The sequence below is a fragment of the Motacilla alba genome, chromosome 5 (genome assembly GCF_015832195.1).
Source record: "Motacilla alba alba isolate MOTALB_02 chromosome 5, Motacilla_alba_V1.0_pri, whole genome shotgun sequence".
In the NCBI taxonomy this organism is placed as follows: Eukaryota; Metazoa; Chordata; class Aves; order Passeriformes; family Motacillidae; genus Motacilla; species Motacilla alba.
The window spans coordinates 45,507,755-45,532,165 of record NC_052020.1 but is presented as its reverse complement, the minus strand read 5'-3'; the positions used below and the strand labels follow the sequence as shown (position 1 = coordinate 45,532,165).

At 43.1% G+C, this 24,411-nt stretch overlaps 1 long non-coding RNA gene across 1 annotated transcript; it reads right to left on the bottom strand.

Moving 5' to 3' along the window:
- Nucleotides 1–4,446: 4,446 nt before the first annotated feature.
- On the bottom strand, nt 4,447–23,139 carry LOC119702094. Its single transcript, XR_005257247.1, has 3 exons — nt 22,853–23,139; nt 9,172–9,273; nt 4,447–5,317 (listed from the first exon to the last, which is right to left on the bottom strand). It is a non-coding gene; the product is annotated as an uncharacterized LOC119702094 (long non-coding RNA).
- Between the last annotated feature and the right edge of the window lie 1,272 nt (nt 23,140–24,411).

Sequence of the window (24,411 nt, the reverse complement as noted above, 5' to 3'; positions counted from 1 at the left end):
CTTTGACACTTCCAGCTCTCAGTATCCAGACAGGAACAGCACAGCTGGGCAGAAGTCTCCATACGAAAAATGAGGAGGCTTGTTGGCTGTTGATTTTCCCAGGTATTTTGGTGATGCTAAACATGGCAGGGTTACCAAGTCTTTCTCTGACCCTATTGGCAGCAGTACCTGCAATGCAGTTTTTATTCCCTTCATCCCATGCCAGGAGCCAGCCCTGGGAGGCCAACACAGAGCCCCTGGCTTTGTTTCCACAGCATCTGAGCCCTCTCCTCAAGCTGCACACCTGCCCAGGTGCTGGGGCTTCACTGGGATCTAGAGAGCCACCAGCCACCTGACCATGATGGTGACAAATGGGACAGCAAACAGCTGCCAGGTGGGGCCACTTTTCTCTTCATTCTGTCAGATATGAAGAAGGAGTTAACAGCTCAATACATCACACTTGATCCCATCAGCCAGTCTTTTCAGAACAGTGGAAGAAATATATTTGTTTTAATACCCTCTTTCTTTTGAAAGATCAGGATAAAAACAGTGAGCAGAACTCTTGTTATCACATACTTTCAATCAATAACAGGATAATGAATATTCCAGGGGAGAGAACCCAAAAGCTTGGGCTGCAGGTTTGCAGCTGACCCTATTAATAGCCACATCAAATTCCTGTTTATTCAGTGGCCTTTTTTTTTTTTTTTTTAAGGAAAACACAGCTCAGCCCTGCTGCCCCAAATGCAAGGAGAAAACTGGAAGGGGCTGCAGGAAAATGTGTCAGCCTGGGTCCCTCCTGTGCTTCTTGCAGAAAGAAAAGGAAGATATTAATGCAGATGATTTTGTTACATAAATACATGTTGTATCAGGGCCATTTTTAGCGTTTGTGGGGGTGTGAAGAACTTCTTCAAGCTGCGTATCTATTTCATAGGATTCAGCTGAACTGAGGAAAAGGACAGAGAGTTTTAAGGTAAACTATCAAGATACATTTATTTCAGCCCACACAATTCTGTACAGAGCTCCACATGACAGAAACAATATTTCACTAGCATGTCTCTGGCCTCAGTAGTGCTTTTTAATGCTTTGTAACTCAAAGACCTCTTAATATAATTGGATAAAATTAAGGGGAAAATTGTCATCAAATTTCAAATATTGTGTCTGCCATTTGTCTTTGGAGAGTTTCAGTTTCTTTGAATTCCAAGGGGCTGCAACACTTAATTAAAATGAAATTTTAAAATCCAGAAATCAATTTTTTAATTTAATCTCCGAGTAATTTAAACTTCAAACAGATAATTTTCTTGTCAGGAAGAAGCCCATTTTTGAGAAAAAAAAAATCTGGGGGTAATTTCACAAATCAAGTTCATAAAATGCAGAACTCCTCTTGATTTCTGAGCACTTTGCTACCATCCCTTCCACTTCAGATCCATGTCCCATTCATCCCTGAGAGGTGCGCCGGGCTCACTTCCCCCTTTGTGATGTGTTCATGTGTTCATCCCTGCAGAAGGCAGAGAGTGAATTACAGCCCTCAGCAGAGCTGTGCCAGCTGGGAACATCTCCCACCAGCCTAAAAATGGGCCCAGGTTCAGCTGTGGGTGTAGGCTCAGGGTTGCTGGGGCTGGCATGGGCAAAACCAGATTTTTTCTCCTTCCACACTGGAAGTGTGCAGCTATCAAAGCAGCAAGGAGCTCCTCTGAGGGGCTTTGGCTGCAAATGTTTCCAAAAAGGATTTTCTCATGTTATCTCAGTGGCCATCTGAGAACCTTTTCCTTCTAGAATGCAGTTTTAGGGGACTGTGTTTTACTTACAGGAAGGATTGCCAAAGTGAAATTTTCATGGGATTAATTAATGCTACATTTTCTGTTTGTCATGCTCCAAAAGGATGTGGGGTTTTTTTAGGAATTTTTCTTTTTTTCTTTTTTTTTGCAGAAAGGACATAAAAAGCTAACATTTATAAATCATCTGAGCTTGGTAATCTGGGTAATTTCCACACAGTGCCTACACTTTGTGTTTCTCAGAGCTTGCCACATCTCAGAGCATGGCAGATCCCAGACTGGCCACAGTTAGCTACAAGGTGCTCAAAAAACAGAAGGTTAAGGAGGAGAAAGGTTACCTAAATAACTCAAGTTTAATTTATTGCCCATCCACACCAGCCTTGATCCAGAGTATTTTAAAAACATGCTAAAGAATGTCTCTTGTTTGATAAAATCAGGCAGAGAGAGGAGCCCATATTTTGGGCACTTCACCATTTTGGAACTCAACTTTTCTGCCACAGGGGTCAAGTTTCTCAAACCAGCATTTTAAATTCATCCTGAATCTGCTGCCACCTGTGAAGTACTGCTCTAAAAGATGAATTTAAAGTCACCCTCTGAACTGGTGGTTTAGGTGGAAAAGAAGTCTTGAATTAATTTTGCTGGTCACAATAGTTCTTTTTGGTGATATAATGACAAGGAAGTCTCAACCCCCCACTGGGCCTCATATTTACTCCTCAATGCTCCATTTGCTCATTCTGTTGGCGACTTTATCTCAGATTTATTTTGAAGACACCAAACTCCAGATGAAAATCTATCCTTCTGGGAAGGGAAGAAAGATTTAACACTATTGCTCAGCATTCATCAAAGAAGACAAGGTAAATGCAATACATCACAATGGTAAGGATTTCTGAGTGACCCCTCAGCCTCTAGAGCACAACTTTGGCAACAGTGGAGGAGGAGATTCAGGAATTCAGAAAGACTTCAGAGAGGTCATATTCTGTGGGGAGCAATAAAACTGTCCTTTACACAGGCTGACTGCCCAAAGCCATGGCCTTTCTTTCTGGAGCAGGAAATAAAAATATTTGGGATATGCATCTTGAGCAAAGAGTAAAATTCATTTGCAATAATTATACCTTCAACATGAAAGAAATAAACCAACAGAAGTCTCATCATTAAGAACACTTGAATCTGGTTCAAAATGAGATACACACTGGAAAGAGGCATCCAGTACCAGCTACAAGGACATCTGAATGGAGAAAATAATACAGAGACAGAAACCTTTTGTTTCCATTAGAAACATAGAGTACCTCCAAAATGTTTGTTTAACTGTTTGCCACACAATAATACCACAAAAGCATTTTTCAGCATGTGACAGCTGAGACTTGAGAAGTTGCAAAACCCAAACCTCACAAAACAACTCACTGGGGCATGTAGGTTGAAAATTAACAAGACCTGTGAACAATAAAACAAATGAAATCATCCTCTTAGACTGACACTGCATTACAAAAGAGAAAGTAAGGAAAATAGAGACTGGAAGGAAAAGCAGTTCAATGTCTGCAGCATGTGGCTAGGAAGCAGGAAGAGATCCACGTGGGATTTTGTGAAGATCTCACTGAATTCAGAATCTGTTGCAGCAGTCCTTGCTCAGACACAATGCCCCTAGGAGCCAGCACTGTGGTATCACCAGTGCATCAGGAACCTCAGCAAAGTATCTTCTGCAGCCACAGCAGTGGTGGACATTCTGAAGGGTCAATCACCACAGCTAAAATCTGTATATAATTACCTGTAAGTGCACAAGCCTGTTCTCTTCCACCTAACTAAGGTGCTTAAGTTAGAGCCTTTGAAGCTTTGGTAGCCCTCTCCAAGTAAGAAAGAGAAGTAGGATACTTCAGGAGGTGGCTTTGGCTTTGCTTCCAAGAGGCAATTTTTGCTGGTAGCTAAAGCAATGTAATCTTCTCCTCTTCTCTCCACCCACATCAGCACAGGTAGGTAGTTGACCGTGGAGCAATGTTGTCTAATGGGTTACAAGAAAACTCAAAAAACTCCAACCAGCCAACTAACACACCAACCAAATGAACCCCACAGAATTTAGATGAGCCTACAGTTTAGTGGATGAAACAAGTAGTGACCTGATAATGAGACCTCTTGTTCCCCAGAGACATGTTCATCCTCATGGGTTTAAGAATACACAATCAAATTAAGAGTGCAGATGGGCACAACAAGTACCAAACACATTCCACAGGACCTTTCCTCAGGAACCATGAAAGTTTGAATGATTGCACAAACAGATACAAAAAGGAAACACTAAGAACAGGCAAATCCCAAATTCATAGTAAATTTATGAGAAGTGGAATGATCTTTGCTCATCTTCCTTCACCTCTCATCCTTACAAGGAGAGACAATAAAAGGTTGATTTTATTATGTTAGCTCTTTTTCAACAGACTCAGTAGACTGTATTTAGTTCCTGTAAAGCTACTGCCAGCCAAGGTTATATTTGGACTAATGTGCTGCTTTGTTCACAGCACTGTACAAGAAGTTACATTATGAGGACACAGACACAGTATTTATTTAATCATTGTAATACATTACATTCCTACTCAGTGATATTTCAATATACTCACACAGGATTTAGAACTGAAAGTTTCCTTAGATTAATATCTTCCACTTTTTTTTTTAATATATATATATATATATATACATATATACATACATATATACATACATATATGTATAAACATGCATTATGTTTTTTTGCTAGTGCTGTACACAGTAGCATGCACACATCTTTGCCTGCTCAAATAGGACCTGCAGCCTAGCTGTATTTGTTAAATCTTGCCTAACTCTATTTGATAAATGCTCCCTTTAAAATCTTTCCTCTCTAACATGAAAAGTCAATGCCCTAATATTAATTTGCCCTTTGAAAGCGAGCCAGTATTCAGATGGATATTGACTCCAGGCCTGCTGCTTGCTCTACAGCAGTGTTTGGAAGGCTGCTGTTCTAATGAATGTGCTAACATTTGATACACACACTAAGAAAATCAATAGCACTATTTTTACAAAGGCATGTGGCTTTACTAAGTACACTGTCACTACCCCGTTGTGCAAAATTTACTAGAAACCTCCCTATATGACTAAATTGCTGCATCTGGTTCATTTCTCCACTTGCCTGCCAGAATGCATAATACCAGACTTCAAGGACATCCAAAGTCAGCCTCTGAAGCAGAAAAAATATGGTTATTTAAGTTTGAAGTGTATGTGGCAGTCAGTACCTGAAACTCTCACGCAAGTGTCAGTTTTTCCTAATTTCTGCCCTGCAGTTTGCACATAAGACACGCAGAGAACCCAAAGGTTTTCACATCAGAAATTCCTGCTTCTGTGGTTTCTGAGTGAATTGGTTAACTATGGGCAGAGAATAAAATGTTTTTATAATCACTGTTGAATAAATTAGTCCCTGCTCTTTAGCTCCTTGTCTTCACTAGGCAAAAGCACTGGAAAGTTCTTGAATCTCAGCCTTAGATCTGCTCCAGCCCTGTTTTCCAAGCAGCTACTGAAAATATCCAGTCCATGTGAGTGAATAAGATAAAAACCTGTACGGGAAAGGAATATTTGCAAGAAGCAAACTCAGATGAAATCCAAATGCAGTATATATTCAGGACTTCTAGTCACACTGACTTAATTCTAGATCTGAAATGTGTCTTCTCCTTAAGGAAGTGATTCAATGCTGTAGGCATGTACTTGAACCATGTAGGCATGTACTTGAACTAGGGACTGAATATAATACAATAGAAGTCAACAGTTAAGGCAAGATGGAAGATCAAACAGGTAAAAATCTAATAGTACATTCATTTATATCTTCAGTCTCTGAAAAGTTTCAAAATTTAGTAATATAAAACCAGGTGAATCAATCAAAACTAGTTACTTTCATCATTTGACTCTTCAGGACTAGTTAATTGCCAAAACATGCCACCAGTCTCATCAGAAGGAATAGAGATTTTTTCATATGAATTTGTGTGTACTTGTAGCAGACATAGGTTAGCTGAGAAAGAAGCCAAGCAGGTTCACCAGAGGACGAATTCAGATTTTTCATGTGGTCCACATGTGCTAAAAGATGAGCTGGTGACCTTGCTCAAGAGAGCTGTGGCTGGAGCTCAGGAAAAAAAATGAAAGTTTGTGACTTAGGCCTTTCCTACTTAAATTATTCTATGAGTCTCTGATTTTAAGTTAAAAAAGTTTATTTTTTTTCTTCTAGTTTGAGCAAGACATGATGATGGTAGAAAATATATTACTTGTTTTTTAAAAAAATTACCATATATAATTTCAATGCTAGGGCTCCAAAGGAAAATAAAATACTGAAATATCCATACAGCATATGGTATCCTTTCAAGGTCCTGTAGAACTGATACAGAAAAGAGAATATTCTTAGCAGAGATTCAGAGGATATTCAGCAAATGAAATGTTTGGTAATTCAAGGAATATTTTTCCCCACAATCAATAATTAGACAGGGAAACTCATTGGCACAGACTGTTAGGTAGAGAATAGAATCAAAGTGCAGATTCAAGGGAAGAATAGGCACTTTATTGGGTTACAAGTACATCATAAGCACAAACTCAAATATAAATCATGTTCCAGGCAATATTTCAGCACGGGGGATTACGAGTGAGATTTTCTTGGTGGGAGATTACTGGCGTTGCCCTTCCGTGCTTCTTCTTGCTTTGTCCTCCTAGATGCCTGGTGGGTGTCCTTACCAGACAAAATACCAGGCTATCTAGGTCACACACACACCAAGTGACTGCAGCAGCTCTGCCTCTTCAAAACATTCCTCTCTCTTTTGAGAAAGGGATAAAAGACAGCCCAGGAAATTTTAGTAAGTGGTTCTTGCTTCTCTTAAAAGAGGCTCTGGGCTATGCTGTTCCCCAGGCAGCTCACAGCACCCCAAAAACAAGCACAGCACATGAGCCTGGCCACAGCTGCAGCAGTGCCTGTGGCACAGACCTGCACACCCCCTGGAGCAGCCAGCACAGCCAGCAGGCACAGCTGTGGGCATCTGGAAAAGCACAGGTGGGAAAGCCTGGGCTGAAATCTCCTGTCTTGCTGCCAGTGGTTGTGAGCTTGGAGCAGTGATAGAGATCCCAGTGCTGCAGCAGCCATCCCTGCCTGCTGTGGTCCTACCCATGTAAGTGTCATTATATCTACGTAAATGTCATCATCCCCAGTTTCAAAAGACACCTAGGATAAAAAAGGAAGTGAACTGAATTACCCTATTTAGCTGTATATTAGGTGAAGAATTGATCCCAGTGTTCTTAGGCCCCAGTGGACTCCTTCAGCTCCACATTCCCTCCTGCAGAGACACTACTAAATTAGACTAAAGTGGCCACTATGCATTTATAAATGTCTTGTACTGGGAATGCAGAGAGGAAAAAGACTATTCTGCCCTTCACACATAAGCCGTATCATGTAAACAGGAAAGAGTGGGAAGACCATCTTTGTTATGGGCCTTTCTAATGCTACTGTACTTGTGAACCTACAATCCAATGAGGAATAGGCAGGAGAGCACAGGAAACCTTCTATAGACCCATGGCTCATTCTGAGCCCACATTATTCAAACTAAAACAGCAAGTTTATGCCTTAAGAAGTCCAGAGGTTTACTGAAGAGGCACCACACTCTGCTGCCATGTGGGCAATGGAAGTGAAGGGAAGCATGGAGAGGCAGAGCATCCATGAATGTGATGACAGGATGGAGCAGCAATGAGGTCTGCAGGAAAATATATCTGTAGTTCACTGAGCTACCACAAACATTTGCTGAATCCCTCTCCACACTCTTCTGTCTCACAATGTTTAATCTGCCTCACTAAATAAAGTCCTTTACCAACAAGTCAGGTTATTACAGATTATTCTATGGTCTGGGCATCAGGTAGGGGTATCCAGCACACAGATACCGTGTTAGCTTCTAGGCAGGTATCCATCAGGTCAAACCTGACAGAATACCAGCTGTTTTTTCTCATCAGCTGACATGCCCTTCCACATATGAGAGATATAAATGCCCACATTTCTGCCAGATCAGTAGGCAGTGTCATTAGCACCCAGAACATGGGCTCTGCTGACTCTTTCTCTGCTCCTGAGGCAGTTGGTTCAATAATGATTCATTTTAAGCAGATGATTTCCACCATGCTGGACAATTTCTTCTTTTTTTTTTAATTACATTATCCCTCCAACTACGGGGAATATTTTGGCACCATGCAAAAATTTTGTTATGTGCATGGATATATCATGCAGATTGTAACTATCCCTCTGGATTTATGATAATCAAGGATGTTCCAGAAAGGGAAGAACTTCATTATTTATAGGCTCAGATTTTTATGAGAAGTACATTACTGCTGATAAGTGTTTCTCTAAGATCTGATACTTTACCCATTGCTGCAAGAGAACTAATAATACTGGAAGGCTTTAATCTGTCCTACTCAAAATCATTCTGATTAACACACTAAGAAAATGTCCTTCAGGCTCAGTTAAGACCCTTTGTAGAGTGAAACACCTAATAAACTCTACCTAAAGGGGGACTACAAGAAAGGCAGAGAGAAACCTTTTACAAATGCATGTCATGATAGGACAAGGGGAAATGGTTTTAAAATAAAACAGGAGAGTTTTAGATTAGATGTTAGGAGGAAATTCTTTACAGTGAGGGTGGTGAAACACTTGAAAATATTGCCCAGAGAAGCTGTGGATGCCACATCCCTGGAAGTGATCAAGGCCAGTTGGATGGGGCTTTGAACACCTTCTAGTGGAAGGTGTCCCTACCCATGGCAGGGGGGGTTGGAACTGAACAACCTTTAAGGTCCCTTTCAACCCAATCCATTCTATAATTCTGTGGAATGAGATAAGAGCCATCCAATGCAATGGGCCACCCTCTGGGCCCAGTGATGGGCTGAGAGAGGGATTCTCCGGCCAAAACCAACACAAGTTAGATGTGTGCCTGTGTAAGGGAAAAAACGGGAAAAACTGCCCAAACAACAACGGGCCACATTGCAAGAACATCCCCAAGGAGCCAGCAGGAAAGTCTATGGCCACAGAATACAGGGAGATTGAGGTGGTGAAAATGGCTTGGGTGTTTTTTATTCCTACTACAATTAGACAAACAAGATTCTGAGGTCATTCGCTGTAAAAAAATGCTTTTTTATAAAATTAAATCTCATCAGAAACTTCAAAAGGAAAACAAAAAGAACCAAAACAAGCAAATAAACAAAAAAAACCTCCCTCCCCACAAAAAAACACCCAAAAATTTAAAGATTTAAAGGCTCTGAATATTGCCTAGTCACTCAGAGGGTTCATGGTGCCAAAAGGACACTTGGTCACATCCTCCTGCCTGTGTTAGAGGTACTTCCAGCTGGCAGCCCTTCCCCCAGGCACCTGATGGTGAAACAGCTGCCAGTGTAGGATACCAACCTGTTGCAAGGTCCTGTGGGATTACCAGAGCATGGGCTGCATCAGAGTGAGCAGGACGACAGCACACATCTTGCTCCACAGGCTGGTTGTGGAATACAAAATCTACAGGAAGAAAAGAAAGGCCCTGGGTTTGCTGTATGTGAGATGTTTTAATTTGCACAAATGCAAGTGACAGACACTTTAGAAGTTTCCACTTTGTATTATGCTTTCACCTTAATTAGTATTAACTTATTTTCCCAAAAAGGGAAAACCCACAGAACACTGATCAAGAGAAGAAAATTGCAATAGTTCTAATAGTCCCCTTCACTCAGCTGTTAATACTGTACTGGGAAGGATCTGTTTGTGGTGACATATCATCTCTAATGACCAGGTTTCACAGAAGGAAGTTAAATTCATTGTAGTGGTAATTAAGAAAAGCTACAGCAGGATCACACACAAGGTGAATTAAGCCACTGGATGCCTTAAATCTGTTCCCCACAGATTGTGAGCAACACCTGGATGCTGGTTCTTCATCAGCCTGAGCCCACCTAAGTGCAGAATCCTCAGGCTTGGTGTACTCTGGCCAGCTCCCGTGAATTTGAACAGTCCCCCTTGGCCTGCTAAAACTGAAGGTGAATATTAGGCATGCTGAAATGCCAGGGCACTGGAGCTGGTTAGTGTTGGAGCTACTTGAAAAGGAGGCAGGGTCCCATGGCCAGGATGTAGGGAAGAGCATGACCAATGGCAGCTAGCTGATACACAGCTGAGGGGCTTGTCAAATTAAAGCCCAAACAGTGAAAAACAACAGTTTTCTTTCTATGAAAGGGAGGTGTTGATGCCAACTAACAGAGCTGTGGCAACTTCCCAGGTGGCTGCCCATGACCCAAACATCTGCTGCAATAGTGCGATAGAAATAAAAAGTGACTAGGTCTGACTAGCATCTAAATCACTTTTGTATTAACTGGCCAAACTTCTTGCAAGACATGCTCACTTTTTTCAGAAAAACATGTAGGGAAAGACAAGCAACTCTTCTGCAAGCTGCGAAATACAGTCACTGCAAGCGGGCACAAGTGCAGCTGAAGCAGCCAGAGCCAGGAAGCATTATGCCCCCTGCCAAAGAGCCCCTCTTTGGATTTATTATATGCTAAAACAAGTTGCTCTCTGCAAGCTCCCTTTCAGAGTCTAGAGGTAGCTGCAGGATTGATTGGCATACTGTGACAGTGCCAGTGGTACACTGCAGGAATCCTGGCGCTGGTGTTCTGCCTCAGACCAGCCCTGCTGAGCATGGGAGGTCTGGATTTCAAAAATGATGGGCACTCACAGCTAGTGCCAATTGCAGGTCAAGGTGCAGCTGCCCTGCAGCTCCTGGCACTGGCTCCTGAGGGCATCTCCTTCCCCCCAAGAAGTGTTATCTGGTCAGCCTCTCCCTTTCCAATTAAACAGACTGTTCTGTTTACAGTGATGTTCACTACAGCTATAGCTGTATTTTGCACCTTTCTGCTCCACAGAAACACAGCCGTCACCCCCTAAATGAATCTTACCCCTCAACAGTCTTCTCGGGTAGATACTGTGTCATCAGCTTTCCCAAGCAGACATCAAGTGCTTTGAATCTGAATGCCCTGCCAAGGCATGAGCGTGTCTGTGGCACAGAGCAAGGGGAACCAGCCATGCACCAGGAGGGCAAGGACTCTACTGTGTCACCAGGGCTTCATGGCCTCCTCCAGCCCCTGCTCCTGTGCCCCAAGGGTCAGCCCCACGCTGGCTCTGCCTGCAGACTTTAATAAGCCCTCCTGAGATGTACCAGAATGGGATTTGCCTTTGCTTTGTGCTACCAAATGGATGTAACAATGACAGAAAAAATGCACAGAGAGGATTTTCCGGCCTGTCATCCAAGTAGAAAAGAAACAGGAAAAAAGAGAAGGAGAAATTAGAGTAACAGAGAGGATCAAAATGAAAGGAAGCAGGGAAGATAGGGTGGAAATATACCTTTAAGTCTTTGCCCTATGCCCCTAAAAATTTCAGCAACTGTATCATGTAAATCTCAGTCTCAGACTTTTTTGACTGCTTCTGAACCCTTCTACTCTCATTGGAAAACTATTTTGGAATCTCACTCCTCTCATGGCTAAAATAATTTTAATTTCTAGGCTAATTTTATTCATAAATATATGTTCATATCTTCTTGTGGAACTTAAGCTGTAGTCATAACTACAGTTTAAGCAGTTGTCCCTGGATGTAAACCTCACAGTTCTGGTCTTATGCTTAGTTTAAGCTGTCTCTATGTCTGACCTGCTGCCAAACACCTGATAATAAATATGTGTACAGATGTGGCATTCCCTGGTCAGAAAGGTGTCCCTCTGCCTAGCAGCTGAATCACACAAACCCTCTCACAGCTCTGATTCAGGACCCTGATCCCAAGAGCAAGAAGACAGGGCTGTCTTCTGCCAAAGCCTCCTCTGGATCACATCCATCATACCTTAACAACACAACCACCTCCTTCCTTCCCACTCACAACCTCCCTGGTGCAGAGAGGGGTGTGCAAACGTTGTGCAGGGCTGTTTTACAAGACCTAAATTCCCTGGTATATGTTGTGACACCTGGACTGGAGAGATATTTATAGCAAATGTACTGCCCAGCCACACACCACCTGGGCTCCATGTGTGTGATGAGTCTCACATGAGGAACTCCCCAGCCACATGCTTACATGCAGCAGTGCTCTGAGTCTGTCTGCAAACCAGTGAATCTTCTGGGGTTTCTGGACATTTCACTCTGGATGCAAAAGGAGGGGTTGTCCCTTGGAATATCAGAAATCTTCCTCTTAGACTACCTTTGCTCGGTTACAGAAAAAAGAATTTCATAAGTAAAAAACAAGTAGGAAATAAATAATACTGTTTTAAAAAAACCCCTACAAATATGAAAATTACCTAATCTTTAGATTCAAGCCATATTAGCAGACCAGAAGGATACATAAGTGCTCTGCTGCCTGGATTATCGGATGGAGTAACACTCAGAAGTACTGCTTGCCAACTGCCCACATAAACCTGGTTTATCGCATTCCCAACAAAGCAGATTATGCTTTTGTCGTGCCCTTGTCCACATGTTCAATCAACAGGACAGCATTACCTTCCTCAGCGACCTTCATATTGCTCTTCCAAATTAAACAGCCGTGCATTAGTCTCCAGCTCTGGCTGAGGTACTGGCTGCAGTGCGAGTGGTGTGACCTGGGGAGGAGCTGCATGCTGACATCAAGGTCAATTATCTCAGAAGAGAGAGGAAAAGCCCAGCAGAAGTGACCTTCACCTTGAACCTGCCATGCGTGACCAGGAAAGCTCAGCCACCCAAAGAGCTTTGGGCTGCTACAAGTGGCAGCAGGCACCAGAGAGAAAGGGAAAACAAAGAGCAGACTTTCCTCAGTGCTGCTCTAATTAAGCAGTTAATTAGGTGTGAGCTGAGGATGGATGTGTTGCTGCAGTCTGTAGGTTTCAGGTCCTAGTCAGAACTAGGGCAAGGGTGCAAATTTTGGCTCAGTTGGAATGCAGCAGAAACTTATGATTTAATTTGGCAAGATTTTCTCCAGTGCTGAAGGACTTTACCAGTTTCACAGGTGATATGAACCTGTGTTATAGCAACCCATCTCCTTGTTCTCCTTTGGCATTTCAAATGCTGTCAATCTGAGGGACTTCTGTGTTTTAATTTACCTGCCTTTGGCAGCCTGTGGTTTCCCCAAGACAGATTTTAGTTCCTAGACAGCCCCACTCAGAGATCCTTCCTGCTTACCTGAGTCCTGAAGAAATGCCAAAAGGAGAATGTTCTCTATTTTACCACATTTTATCATGCATTAGATAAAGAAGTATATATTTTAACAAAGCCAAAAATATTTAATGTTTAAGTTTGCAATTATTGATAACTATCTTAAGACAGAAATCCCTAGATATTTTAAAGCTCTAACCATATTGTCCCAGCTGTGTTATCCATAGAGAATATGATACAGCTATGTAAAGCTGCTATGACTGCTAAGTGTATTCAATTATCTCTGCTAGTTTTGCCCCCCCTCCCACACTCTCCATTCATTTCAGTGTTCACTAGATATTTTAAGCTTGTTAAGTGAGGTCATGCATGCATTACAAAAAAGCACTTTGGGAAAAATTTATGGCTATTTTATCCATCTCAATACATAGGCATCGACATACCACTAATCTGCACAGAGCTGTGAGACACTGTCCCTCTTCCTCTTACCCTCCCGCTTGGGGAAAGAAAAAACCCAAACTTTGGAAAACGGGTCATGCGAACACAGGGATTTCTATAGGGAGCCCATGGAACAATGCGTGCACTGCCAGGCGTAGTGGGCTCCCATTGTCTGCTCTTTCAGCACATAATAGAGGCTTTGCCAGTGGGGAGGCTAAATGGGGAACAAATGGATGGACAGTAAAGATGATGTCGGCAGAAAATGCAAGAACCTCCTTCTGCTTCTGTTTCTTTCAAAAGCTTGAAAGTGATAGTGTGCATAGTTAATTCCTCTCCATTGTGGTGTATGTAACGTTTATATTCACGCTATGCTGGCTAAAGAGGTGCTGGCTGTGGTCAGCAGAGAAGCCTGTACCCATGCCTTTATCCCTGCGTATGGAATCCATGTGTGGGGAGCAAAACACCAACTCTTATGTTAATGAAGATTACAGTGAAGAATGGAGGGATGAAAGCCCAGCTGCTCACCCACTGACAGCGACTGGCGGATTTTCCCTTACAGCAGCGGAGTACCCAACTATAGTTAAGTTTCATCAAAACTTTCTTTACCATCCATTTCAGAGGTTTCACAGCTGGGCTGGAAAATTTACATGGAGATAAACCCTTCAGTCAGGCCTCAAGCAAATGTAAAGATGGCTGTCATCTTTTCGTGAAAGCCCCAGAGATGGAACTACTAAGGCAGTGCAAATACACATATGAAAATCTACCTATTTAGAGATGTCACACATATAGAATTGCACAGAATTCAGAGGTAATTTATCCCAGCTGATAACTTAGATTGTCTAAATGAACACCTATTTTATCTTCAAGCACTTTTAAGCCGCATTATATCAACTTGAAGTGAAATAATTATTTTCTGTTAAATTCTGTGAGATGACTCAAGAAGTCTGCAGAAAAGTGATCAATTCCCATTCACTTCCAGAAGACTCTTCCCCAAAGGATTTGAAGTGACAATCAGCAGCAACGGCTGTTCTTCTATCCCTTCATCCATCAGTCTTCTCCACAAACTTCAAGCTGTAAGATTTCAAACACTGCTATTGCCACAAGTGAAGGAATAAAGGACGTTACTGAAGTATCACTTTTCAGACCATTCATCAGTCCTCAGTGTATTTTTAGTCTGTGAAAAAAAAACCTACATTAAATCTTTTTCCCCTGACCTTTTGTTTTCAAAATGCTTGAAAAAAATATCCATTCCAAGATCCATTTCAAGAATCCCTTGAAACCTTTGAAAATCATCTTCCTGTACCTAGAGTTGGGCACTAGCAGGAAGATGGAGTGTTTTTAACCTGTGTATCCTCACTGGCTCCACCCTGGGCTAACAGTGATCTCCTGAGGATGCCATGGTGGCCCTGCATAGAGCAGGCTTGCAGCCTTCACCTGTGAACCCACAGCTCTGAAAATTGGTTTCACCATGGAGAAACCAAAGGTTTCAGAGGAGCTGGGGTATCTCTTTCCTCACTCCAGTTGACCACTCCAAGGAAAAATGGTAGCCCATGGAGAAAATGGCAGCACTGCCAACATGCTACCTAATGTGAGCATTAAACCTGTCTTAAACAGAGGAAATTAATACCAAGCACCTCATTTGAATGGCATCTCGATTGGGAGAAAGCCAGGAAACATAAAGGTTGGTTTGCTCTGCGCATCACTCACATGACTGTGCCTTTTGTTTTTCAGCCTGATGAGAGGCAAGGATAGAAAATCAGCCCCAGCTCTGAATTTCCTGGCTTTTGTCAGTGGATGTTACACCCATGATATTATTCAAACAGGGGGTTTTGTGTGTAACAGATAAATGTCGACAAAGCCCTGTCTAATGCCTTTTAGGTTGCTAGGAAACCTGGCTCTGTAGCCACCACAGAAATATCTCTGGCTAGGGGATTAGATAAGCTCTGACTTGTTTTGATTAGGTGAGATTTATTGCAGAAAAGACAGCAGCATGCTTGACATCGCGAAAATATGACCCGCTTACAAACCCGGGGCACAAGGATCACTTATTGCTCGTGATGGCATCCATGAGAGGACACTTTGAATACTTTTCTAACCTGCCAAATCACTTCTCTCCAGAAAAAGCCACACCTCCTAATTAAGGTCTCCTCTGGTCCCCTAGGACTTGGGGCTGCTGCTGCTAACACAGCTATGTTAGACCATACTGAGGTGAAAAGTCATTTTCAGCCTAGCTTAATTTTGTGTGTCAGGAGAATGGGGGTATTTGTGGTGTGGTGGGCAGCACAGATAACTAAGAACTAGCTTACCTGCCCTCTGCTCTCAGCTCTGCAATTTAATGATTGTGCTTTGAAAATAAATTTGAACGAGTTGTATCTGTGGCAGATACTTATGCAACCCCATTAATGGAGGAGCTAGAGGGAGTGAGCCTCTCTGCTGTTGCTCATGGTGCCCTGAGATCTGCTCGAGGAGCTGAGTCTCTTCCCCTTTCTCACCCTGCCTGTCTCAGCTTGTGCTGGTCGATGCCCTGCCTTTGCCAATGGCAGGCCCAACAGCGTTTGGGGAAATGGTGGAAGCTCCATGCCCTCCTCATAAGTGGTTTCCATCCCCTACCTCTTTATTGACAAGAAGTTTTTGCCTTTTTCTACCTTACAGCAATTCAAGAACCTTGCTTATTGTCTTGCTCACAGCATATGTAACAAACAGGTTATCCCCTCCTCTCTGCAGTGCCTTCTGTATGTTTGAACACAGCTCTCCTTTTTTCCTCAGTCAACTTTTCTCTGAACAAAACAACCTAAGTGTTCTCCATCTATTCTTACAAAGTATATTTTCCCTAAGCTCTTTAACGCCATGGTGTATTATCTGTGAAAGCAGGGCAGATATTCTGCAAGCTATAAATGAAACCAGCAGTACTGAGGTGAAAGCGCCAGTCTGACCACAGGCTCAGTCATGGTGTATCTGTGAGCTATGCAGTTTCTGTCCAGGTTACTGGCAATAGTTTGGGATCATATTTTGTGCTCTTTAATCAGGAAGGCATTGAGACAGGCATCTGGAACAGTCAAAATTACATGACAGAGACCCTGGGTTCATGCTGAGGTGTAAGTAGAATTCAGGACGCTGAGTTTGGTCTGAGTTCATGTTTGCATATTCACATTTAATTAAGTACACAGCTCAGTGTTATGCTCTTGTATGACAGATGTATATTGTATCAGTCAGAAGAGAGAACTAACTGCATTACTAATGCAGTTTGAAAAGGCTCTCCCTCAATTCACACCAATTACATGAGAAGTTTCATTCACAGAGAATGTGTAATCTGTCCATATTCATAGCATTTTAAAAGAAATTTCTGCTCATCAATCTATCTCAGATAAAGCTATTACAGGAGCTAAAATATCATTGAAAGGGTAAAAACAATCAGGCTCTTTCCAGCTAACTGGGAAAGCAAGGCTCAGAATAATGAATTCTGTGCTGAGAACACTGCAGTTGAAACGTTTCAGTTGGGAGAGCTCGGTACAAACAGGTACTTTCCAAACCATTCAGTATATAGGTTAATATTAACATTAGGCATTGCACATTTAACTCAACAGTCTAAGAAGCAATGATCTGGTATGCTCCCCTGCCCTCATGGCTGAGCCTTGGGTTTGTGCACACTGTTCAAACACACCAGTGTGTCCTGTGACCCTGCTATGAAGGAGACAAAAAGCCCTGTTCACACTGTCTTTGCAGCTCATACCTGGAGCAAGCCCATGGCCTGTGTCCCTCAGGAACACACAAACCGTGACCACACTGCAGTGCTCTGGGAAGAAACCTGGCATCTTATCAGCCTCCACTGCAGTCTGCAACTGGAGGTGAGCCTCTCCTCACTCTCCCAACACCGATGTCAGAATGCACTTGCCCCAGGCATGGCAAATAACCACATTAGCATCCTCCTGGTGAGGTGACCAAGCCAAATGAAGGAGTGCAGAAGCTGCGACAAAAGCTTGCTTCTGCTCTGACCATATCTGCTGCCATTGCCTCCTCAATACACCATGTTAGTCCTACCACAGAAAACCCCATGCACTGGGGTGCTGACAGAGCCAGCTCAGACTAGGGCTATGGATGGCTACACACAGATGCCTGTTAGAGCCAGTCTTGGCCAGATGGTGTTTGTTGCCCCAATTATATTCCTGACTCTTAACTGTCAGCCAAGCTGTGACATAGCAAGTTGTTATATGGATGCGCTTGCAGGGTCTGAATGCCATTGTCGGCAAACAAGGGCAGGAGGCTGCTGCTGGAAAAGGCTGCTCATGTGTGTGTGCATGTTAGCAGTACCCAAGGCACAGGGTGAGGTGAGTCTCTTGTCCTGACCCCTGAGCTGCCCACCTCTGCTGGAGAATGGCTGAATCACAGAGTGAATCTTTCCTAAGCAGAGCTGTACCTAAACACATCCTATTGCTCTCACCTCTTCAGTAAGTATAACTCAGACAAGACACCTACCAGAGCCACAGGCACTGCCTGAAACATGGCTTCATGCCTGGGGCCCCACCACTTGTCCTGAGCATGGCAGTGAAAATGGAAGTGGTGAATGAATGGCCTCAGAGAGTCTCATCTGTTGCAAGGCTTGTTAAAGTCCCAGACCTCTCAGACCCAGCAAGATGCTCGAGTCCTAGGTGACAGTGCAACATGCAGCTTGCTGTTATGGCACATGGGTCCCAAGCTGGTGTATTTCATGATAGATGGAGGCACATCAGCCAAGCTGCTCTAGCATCATCACTGGCATCACAGCTCTCGACATGCACAGCCTTTGTCTGGATGAATTTGAAGTCGAAGTACTTACTGCTGCAGGCCAGACTCACAGCATGAACTAGCCTCAGTTATGTGATATGTGGAGATCCTGGAGGTGCTGACTATTGCAGCTCTGAAATACTTTTTTCACCCAAAAAGCTTTTAGATTTTTTTCGGTAAAAATCCCAAGCAGTCAAATAATAAGAGGATTGATATAGAGCTCCCTAGGTCTTCAGGCAAACTGGGAGGCTGGTAAGCACAGCTGAGTGAGATTTGTGCTTGAGTCTAGGGGCATTGGAGAACATTCTTGGGAGGAGGAAGTGAATGTGTCCTGGTCTGTGTAGGTAGTGTCTGGGGTGTGCAAATCCCTGAGAGCAACCCTCTCAAACACACTTACCTTTCTAAACTTTCTATTTGGCTTGCTTCAGCAGGGCTGATATGGTCACACGTAGATGACTGGAAGAGCAGGGCCAAGTGCCATCTGACTACAGATGCACTCAGAGCCATGGATTGTGTTCACAAGTTCTGAGAGGAACAAGTACAAATTTTGCAGCTTGTACTGTGCACATTAACAGTTTTGGCAACTGCATGCATGCTCTTACAACTCTACAGATGACAGCAAAACCTGCATCTTGGTGATACAACAGGCTCTGCTGCATTTGAAAGGACCAACATGACCAACTGACTATACTCTTTGATATATATCATCCTCCAAGAAAACGCAAACTCCTTGGATTCACAGACACACAGAAAATCAGTGCTGCCTATGTACTGTCAATGTGTTGCTGTCACAGCCTCTCTCGAGACTTACCCAAACAAGATGCCAAGCACTTGCTCCCCCATTTTCCCTCCCACTTCCTGCTCCAGGGATGAAGTTGACAATTATGTGAAAAATCATGGGTTGAAATAAGAACAATTTACTGGAAACAGCAATGGGATAAGAAAATGAACAGTAACAGCAACAATGTTAATAACAAAAGTGTGTTTAAAAAGAGGGTGATTTACATGCAAGATGCTCACTGAGCCCAAGCTGACAGCGCCACAGCCAGTGGCAGCCCACCTCAACTTCTCCATCTGCCACACTTGTTCCCAACTGGAAACCACACCCCTTCTTCTCAGAAGTCCCTTCTCAGGGAGCCCTTTTCCCCAGCCCATGACATAGGATGGTATCAAATAACACAGTGCCTCGGTCATATCCTCCCACTGATTTGGGCCAGAACCACGGCAGTTTCCAAGACTCTTTTGGCATCACCTCACCTAAAGAACACAGGCAACTGAGAGATTGGCTGTCAGGAAGGTCACAGCATTAAGAGGGCATGACCCATGCCCAATGCTCAGCTCTCCCTTCCCTGAACTGAGTACATAAACATGACTCACATACAGACCACATACCTTCCCTACAGTTTTCACAGCTCCTAAAGATGCCATCGGACACAGAGTAAATGGCTGAAGTTCAGCTGGAGTCAGTGAAAAGTTTGCCCAATTTAGAAATGGAGTTCTCCTCAGGGACACCAGCCAGAGCCATTCGCATTTGTGAAAGCATATCTAATTTGCACGCTTTTAGTGTGTCTGCTGTTACTTTTGCCATGAGGCTGAAGTTTTTAATGAGATTAATGATCCATGGGTCACTGTGACCAGTGATTGATGAGGTTCTCAGCAAAATCAATTTACTGTTTCTTTCCACCAAGGGTTACTGCCACCCTTCTGCATCCCAAAATGGGTCACAATTAAGACGATGTAGTTTGATCTGGTTTTCCCTGCCCAGACACTTCAATTCAGTGCCTGCAGTTTGTTGACTACAGTTTTCCAATAAGCTCAAGGGAGACTAATGGTAGCAGTGCATTAACCCTCCGATGCCGATTTGCAGTATTGGGTATCAGGATATGCAAATGAATTAAATTAGATCTTGTTTTCAAAGGGTATCATAAGGTGTCCCTTGAGCTTTATGTGCTTTTGGACATAATTTGATACATTAACATTTAATTTCTGCCAGGTGGGGTTCACCTTCCTCTGAGGTAAAGAGCTCACAGAGTAACACAGATCTCATACCTCCCTCCTTCCTCTGCTAATAAGAAATACAAGATCCTGTTTCTCGCTCCCTTCCCCCCCTGCTTTCTTCCCACAATGTTTTAAAAATCTGACAATAATGCAAAAAATAGTTCTGTATGGCTCTGTTGTCACTCAGGGACTCCCAGATTATGTTTGCTGCCTTGATGTGCCAGTGCAGCTGGGAGCTGAGCAGCAAGGCTGGTGTTACTGCGCTCCTTCAGGCCCATACTGCCCTGGGACAGCTGCTTTACCTCAATCCAAATGTAAGGACAATGAAAAGGAGATTTTTGCCCAGTTGTGGACTTCTGCTGATCACCTGCTGGAATGGGATTTGGGGACACTCCCCAGCCCAGTGTGAATTTTTGTCACGTGTAGGCCCTCAGGACAGTTCATAGCCTTGCAGCTTACCACTCAATTTAATTAATGAAGTTCCGAGCGACAGGGAACAGAACAACTGCCAGTATTTAAGATCACAGGTTTTAAAGGTCAGTAGGCACCACTAGCCTTCATTATACCAGAAGCCAAAAAATTTAATCCAGTAAATCCCACCCCAAAATCCAATCTTGTTGTCAAGCTGGAGCATATATTTTCAGGAGCTGCTCCAAACTCAGTCTACAGGTTTTATTTTAAAGAGGTATCCCATTGAGCTCTCTGTGCCCCTGTAACCCCCCTGTGTGCAGCACTATGTGAGACACACATCTCCATTCTTGCAGTCGAGTTTTGCTTAAAACATGTAATGTTTTGGTTAGAGCAGCATTATTTGCTGGGGGTTGCCCATGTCTTCTGCCTTGCTTAAGTCATGGTTTTATGATGCAAATTAGACAGATAATACTGTCTGTAAACCATACCGCATGATCAGATGGCAGACTAAGCTCAGTGAGATAGAGATTTCCTTTTTAATTAAAACTGCAACGCTTCTGTGTGGTGGATTAACACTGAAAGGGTCACTGGAAGAAGTGAATTAAAGTAGGATCTAAACAACGAGGAAAAATTGCTCCAAAATGGCCACTAACAGCATAACAACTATGTAACTTACCAATGTCTTCCTTGAAGGTATAATACATTATGTTAACATTACCTTTATGTTAACCCTTACCATTCCTTAAAGGTGTCATCCTTGTTTTAGCCATATGAAAATTCTGATGTGGAAGGTTAAAATAATATCTGGTTTCTTTTGTCATAGCCTTCATCTTGACAATGAGACTTTGCTTTTGGAAGCACCTGGAAGCCAGGACTCCCACCAGTCAAGAGATTTTTTTTCAACAGCTCCAGAAATCCAGCCCCAGTCGATCATTTTAGGTAAAACATGTTTTTCCTTCAGAGCGTGTGCACTCAACAGCTAAGCTGCCATACGAACACCGAGCTTTAATTCCCACAATATCCAGTCCTTCTGGCCAGCTTGTCCCAGAAGACTGTCAGTAAGCAGTGCTGCAACAGATGTCACACTTACACAGATATATCCTGGCTTTTCAGCGGAAAGAAAATTTCCTTTCCCCAAACTCTACCAAGCCACAAGTTCTTGATTCAGACTGATGCAAGCCCACCTTCACATAGGCCTGAAGATTAATTTCTCCTTATTAGACTATCTGTGCTGTTCAGATGACATCTTCTAACAAAGCCAAGTCTAATGGTGATATAGATGCTAGATGGTATACCATCTAACATCTATAGATATAGATGTATCTATATAGATATAGATGTATCTATACAAGTATAGATGGTTAACTCCAAATCTAAAACTTGCATTTGAATTCTTTTACTAAATGCTCTGCAATCAGACATAAGCTGAGTAAGGCAGAGACTGCAGCACTGTATCACCAGGAAACACGTAAGGAGAAGAAATCTGAGCCATCCTTGTTTCACAAAAGAAAAGAGCAGCTGAGATACATACCTGAAAAATACAAGGGCAACTAAGAAATCCTGAATCAGCTGTTCACAATGAACAAAATTATTATAATCAAATTTCCACATGCATATTTACAGATTAGAAATGCAATGCCTAACAATTCTTAAACAAATACCAGCTTTCTTCCAGAAAAAAATTGTCTGTTAAAAACAACAAATCCAATGTGGTTACAGATATTACAAAACAGAGCAGCTATTTGCTGTTAAACCCCAAGAAATAATAAAATATTTCTGTGTTGTCACAGAAGAAATAAAGAAAAGGAAAAAAAACCTAAGGGGGATGGGAGGGGAAGGGGGGTAGGAGGGGACAAAGGAAATTACTGAATCACCTACAATTTCCTCCAAAAGTGACTTAATCCTGTTCCATCTTCTTTATGAGACAACCTATAGGAAAACCAAAAAGCCTGTAATACTCAGGCTGCCAGTCCTTGAAAGGCAGCAGAATTTAACTTGAATACTTCAACAGCACAATGGCATCCTCAGCCTTAGAGAGGGCCTCTAGGCAGAGGCAAGGTAAGTTTATAACAATAACAAATAAAATTATGCTTACCCCTTCGAGTATCTCAAAGGAAATTATTTTTTTTGGTTTTTAGAGTAACTGTGAACAAAAACCACATTAAGCAGTATAGACTATATTTGAGACAAGTACAAGCAATGCTCTCCAGATATTCAGGAGTTGGATAGAGAACCCTAAAAAGCATGTTTTGCTGCCAGCTCTCCTTGCATCCCCTGTTAGAGAAATCCAGGAGACTGCACATGCAGGCGAGCCGAGGGAGGACCCAGGTCTCCCCCTGCGATTACCTACCCCCATCGCTTCCTGGCAGCAAGCGCTGCAATGCAGCAGCGAGCGCGCTGCACTCGGGGAAGTGTTTGCTCGTCTCTCGATGTCTGTGCCAGTGAACGTGTGCAGGCAGCAGGGAGCTTTAATAAAGCAAACTCTGCAGCAGACTGCAGAGCAGGCTGATTAACAGTTTTGGTGGTACTGGGGAGCGTAGCAGAGCGCTCTACCTCCCCTCCTCCACCCAGCCCTAAACCTGATAGATCAAAGCTTTGACCAGCATCAGGTGGTTAAAACACAGTTCATTAACTCGTGGTTCTTTCTGCCCTCTCACTACAGAAAGGCTGCAGGAATTGCTTGGGATGATCACATACAAAATGTGTTTACTGGAGTTCAAAACAGCTTGTCTCCTTCGTGCCAAGCCCACCCTTTAAAATGATATTAATTAAGAAAGCAGCTGTAGCGCAACAGGCAAACGGCATGTAATCAGTGATTAGAGCAGCAGGCAAGGACATGATTTACCAGAGATTCAGTGGGAAGGGGACAAATGCAAGATCTTGTCTTTCCTTACACAGCACCACACAGGGCTTTGACCTGCCCCACTCACCCTCCCTGCTTTCCAGGTCCCACGAGTGGCATCTGCTTCACACGGATGTCTCTGAAGGACATCTGAGCTAGGGAGAGAAAAACAATTTTCTTTCTCCTTCTGTAACAAGTCAGCTGGGGAAGGATATGTGATTCCCCAGCCCAGTTTCCAGACCAAGGGCAAACAGGATAATGCAGTGACTGAAGGGTGCAGAGTCACAGTCACCCCATCTGTCCCCATGGACCAAAGCAGAGAGCTGCTTGGGCTCATCACCTTGAGGTGGGAGCAAGCTCTGACAAGGTGGAGATGCTGGGTGCAGGCAAGGCAGCAAGAGACAGCCTGCAGCATGGAGCAGGACCAAGGACCTAGTGCAGGGAAACACTCAGCAGGCAGAGAGTGATCAACAAGCAGATTCACTCAGCTGTAGGTTGTTTATGAGAATGAGATGGAAACCAAATTAATAAATTGTCCCAACTGCTATCCCCACACTCCCACTCAATGTATCTGCTCTTCTCCCTTCTGTCTTTGGTCCTGCCCTCCCACATGAAAAAAATAGTTATTTGTTTATATTCCTTGCAGTCCTTTATAATGCCTTATAAAACCACTAGCTGGGTTTCTGGGCTAAAACCCCATTTTGAAGTTGTAGAAAAGGCAGCTTGGAGAGGCAGAGTGACTCAGTTGGGATTTTATAGCCAGCCCACATCAGAACCAGCTTTCAGTACTCATCTTCTTTGGCTCCTAAAAGGAACCTTCTTCCACCAGCAGCAGAACTTTCCACTGTGGCTAAAGTTACCCATCACACTGAATTTGCTATCTTTAGTCCCTTGGTTGGGTATTTGTTTCTTTGTTCTTCAGAGTCCTGGATGTTGCGGGATGTAAAGCTGAGTGTGTACTATTGTTCACTTCAGCTTTGTGCTGATGAAAGAACAAGCACAAAGGAAGGAGAGAAGAGGAGAAAAGGGGGCACCTTCTTGTATAAAAGGCTCTGAAATCCCGTATG